General features: G+C 31.3%; 1 pseudogene; it reads right to left on the bottom strand.

Moving 5' to 3' along the window:
• Window positions 1-1563: 1563 nt before the first annotated feature.
• LOC114193349 (uncharacterized) lies at window positions 1564-4338 on the bottom strand (annotated as a pseudogene).
• Window positions 4339-4593: the final 255 nt, after the last annotated feature.

Raw genomic sequence — 4593 nt, 5'->3', positions numbered from 1 at the left:
CCACATATACTAAATGCTGTGAGAGTGGTGGGTTGTGTGTCCTTATCTTCTTCTAGGCTTGTCCTTTGTATTATTTTATTAACAAATTAAATTCAGTTTTCCAAAAGCCACGAGTAAGTTAATATAAAGGTTCAATTAAATAGACTAATATATTAATTTTAATATGAAATGGTTGGAGTATTGTTTGAATTTAATCTTTAGTAATTTTTTTTTCTTGAAATACAAGTTTTTCATGTGAGAAATATCTCATTTTATTTTAGAGCATGCACTAAGTGGGCTTGCAAATTAAGCACGGGTCAAGAGATGAAGATTATAGAAAATAGCTAAATGTAGTCGAATGCTCCCTCAGATGATAGGGACACCCCACCTTAGTTTGTAGGTTTTTCTCTTTACCTATGAATTGTACCAAAGTTCACATGCAATGGAATAAGTGGGGTTCCTTCTTTTTCCCACCAAAGATGAAAGAAGGCTTTAGGCCCAGTCTAGAGTCTACACAAATAGGGACAGATTAAACCTATGAGTCATCATAAACTTGAGGTGAATTCCGGTAGAAAAGGAGACGGAGAAAAGAGTAGAAAAAATTGAAAAAGAATAAGAACAACAAAAACAGAAATAATTGTGATGAGAAAGAAACAAGATAGAATAGAATGAGAGTGGAGTAAAAATTAACAATGTACTTGGTAGAGAAATAAAATAGGTGAGAGATTGAAAGGAGAAACTAGAAACTGAAGAGGAATTAAAAGGGTTAGCTGTTTGGTTGAAATAAATTAATAAGAGAAATTTCAATGTTGGTGAGTCTTTCCATGCTAAACTAAGCACTTTTTTCAATGTAAAAAAATGTAAGAATTTTTAACTTGGGAAGCAACTAAGAATTTTTCCATATGACATATACAATATGAAAAATTTATATTCAATTTTTTGTATTATGGTAAAACTCATATACTAAAATAACTATATTAAAATATCTTAAGAATTTTAATTTAACTTTATAAAATCAAACGGACTTATAAAAAGATATTTATAAATATTTATAAATGGTGTGGTAATAACTCGATAATAAATGAAGTATTAAGTTAACAATGAAAATTATTACAATAAATTTGAGATAACTATAATATTATCTTAATATTGATTTTTAGATCTAATACGATCTTATAAACTAATTTATAAAACCAAAATTTATATTTATTTATATACTTAATATTGATTTTTATATTAGTTCAATCTTATAAACTAATTTATAAAACCAAAATTTATATTTGTTTATATACCGTAAGTTTATATTTATTTATATACAGTACGTTTATATTTATTTATATACCATAAATTTATATGATAAATGAAATAAAACTTAAATAAATTGAAAAAAAAAAACACGTCTAAGTAAAATAAAATAAAAACAGTACATTTTCCATAGAGATAATGGTGCCTCACTCTGTGTGTGTCTACCCTAATCTGATGCACGTATTTGGGGTAAAGTTTTCATGGTTTGTCTAGTCAATTTTGTTTAGTCGGTGAAGTTTTTCTCTATTGGTCCTTTCTATTGTGATCCCAATGTGGCAACTATAATGGTCCTACCCATAATGCATCCCATTTCAATTTCATGGCCAGAAAATGATCTTCGATAACTTTGACAACATCATACCAATTGGGAAGCCTCTGATTGGATAGGATAAATTCAATTAGATTTTAAGATTTGGATGAGAATAATTACTAATATATATTCTATAATTTGGATGAAAAAATTCTCTAAAAATAGATGTTTTAATGTTAGAAACATTTGTTGTTCAAGTGATAGTTGTTCGTAATTCTTAACCTAATTATTTAATGATTGATGTTACTCTAAGAAAAAAATTAGAAAATTATAAAAGAAATACTCACCTTATATAACCCAAATGGTGTTAATAGTTATTTCTAACTATAAATAATTTATATGAAAAGCACAAGATAGCTATAATAATAAAAGATATTTTTAATTCTTTAAAAGACAATATTGTTCGCATTCAATCACAAATATATGATAAACTAGTTCTTTAGTGAAAATCTTATAGACAAAGATCAAACCTAAAATCTCATTGAAAAAAAAATTAAACATGTATCAATTGAATAAAAAAATCAATTTTTGAGAGATGAGGTAACAAGACATTTTGGCCACCATCAATACAAGCCCCAGAGCACAATGTTATAGGGCCCTTATGCTTAATTTGTTTCCCACTATGAGTACCTAACATGGATTTTTTTTTTTTCAGTGCGGTGTGGAAAGGAACACTTAATGTTTTTCTCATTTACAGCTAGCCTGTACTACATGTGTCCATGCCACAACAACTAGAAATAAAATAAAATAAAAGAATAAAAAAAAAAACTACAAAGCAGAAAGGGATTACAAGAACTTCATTCCCAAGTCCTCAAAGCATGCAAATTACTCACTTTTTTTAACTTTCATGTATCTAAAGCACATTTTCAAGAGATCAATCAACAAACCTATCTTTGACTCTACCTACTTCTTCTTAGTAGTGGTATTATATTATTGTAAAAAAATTCTCATCCACACTTAGTAGTAGTAAGTAGTAACCACAAAAAGAGAGAGAGAGAGAAAAAAAAGAGAAGCAAGTGTTGTTGGTACATGTCACTTTCCTTTTACCCCTTTATTCCGCGGTCTTCCTCTTTGTCAATGATCTCATCCAACCCTTTCTAACCTTCACTCCTTCAACCTTGCTACCAACATGGCCCACACCACCCTTGTTGGACCTCTTCCATTGGATGAAATGGACCAAACGGCCCATACGCTTTCTCCATCTAAACGCGTTATTTGACTTTCCATGCTCTATCACACTCTTGTTCTCCTTTTCCTCTTTCTCTAGGACCTTGCCCTCTACACATACTTTATTAGACATGTTAGAGAGAGTGCTCTTTTCCCATGAAGCCACACCATTTTCTTCAAACTTCATTGAGATGAACGATTCTGAAAAGTTCAACCAATTCCACATTGTCATTATAACTTGAAGACACAACACATCCACATAAAAAGAAGTTATTCTTAACTACAAGTTCTACAGAAGAAAGTTAATAGAGGAGGCTAATTAAATGTGTTTAGTTTAGGTTTATACTTTAAATTATGTAGTTCTATCACACATAAGACAAATTAACATGTTTTAAAGGTAGATGTACATAATAGAATAACAAACAAAACCAGTCAGTGGAACAGATACATAGATTTGCTTTAAATAAATATAATACACGCATACACACACCACCAACTTATGCATCTATATGATGAATTTTTGCCCAAGTTAGAAGGGGTTCGTAATCGACTTTTGTTGGCGCAATTTTTCTTCAAACTGTTTTAGACACTGACATATGTATCATAAACAATATGCCAGAAACATGAATGACATCTTGCCCAATAATTTGTTTTGTAACTCAATTCCCCAGCAAATCTATATAATCTCAAACAAAACATGTTTTCGGTGTTATAGTTCTCTTGTCGTTTTGCGTATGACCCCCACACACCACGCCAGGAGGAAGAATTGAAGAAGGATCAATAAAGAAAATGAACATTTGAAAACCTTCACTTTATGGTGTGTTGGCACTCTTAGCAGCTACGTGGTTTTTACCTTAATTTCATCGTCATCATAGTCTAATCTTGCACATGAAGATACACACATGCACATGCTATGCTATATGCAAACTCTTCATTGATTAATGGCAATGTTTCACCCACCATGTATGCACATTGAACAAGGTAAATGAAAATGAGATGAAAGAAGATTAAAGAAACCACCAACAGCGATGCAGCACTTGCAAATTTAACTTACCCCCACCTAAGATAATTAAGCATAGAGGGAGATTAAAAGGAAAAAAGGGTAATAAAATTTGACAATAGCAATATCAAGCAATGTGCAAAATAAGGTCTTTCCTTCTGGGCTGGGAGAGGCATCATCTTGATCATAGTAGTGGTGAGATTTGAATTGGTGGCGAGTGAAGAGAGAACCAAAAGCAAAGATCTTGTGAATAGAAGCTGAAGGCTTCCTCTGAGTGGAACTTTGAAGCCTGTGATGGTGATGATGACGGTGGTGATGGTATTGTTTTGCGGCCAGTATGAGGAGCCTCTCATTCAAGCACAAGGGGCACACACCAACAACTACTTGTTTTGGGTGGAAATAGCAGCATGCTTTTTCCTCCTTGTGAGCATTTATATTCATGTTTTGGCTGAATTCAGAAGAAAGGGAAGAAGATGAAGAAGATGAAGAAGAAGAAGAATAACGATGATGGAGGAAAAAAATGGAAAAGCCAATCCCAATGTGATGTGAACTATTAATTAATTAGAAGAAGAAATGTAGTGTGAGGTATTCTTGACAGTATATATTGGTGGGAAACCAAATGAAAAATCATGAGCATGGACCCAGTGATGTAAGACCCTAGACAATATTGTTTGAAAAATTGTAAATGTACAATAAAAACATATTAAAAAAAAGATAAATAAGAAAAATAAAAAAGAAGTTTGAAATGAAAGGTTTGATTTAATAATAAAAATTTTAAAACATTTTTGCAGTAAATTGCTTGTACAATGTTGTAGGGTACATATTTTCAGTA

The sequence above is a fragment of the Vigna unguiculata genome, chromosome 8 (genome assembly GCF_037176805.1).
Source record: "Vigna unguiculata cultivar grain cowpea cultivar isolate G323 ecotype 2 chromosome 8, ASM3717680v1, whole genome shotgun sequence".
Lineage (NCBI taxonomy): Eukaryota > Viridiplantae > Streptophyta > Magnoliopsida > Fabales > Fabaceae > Vigna > Vigna unguiculata.
This window is presented reverse-complemented; position numbering and strand designations above follow the sequence as displayed.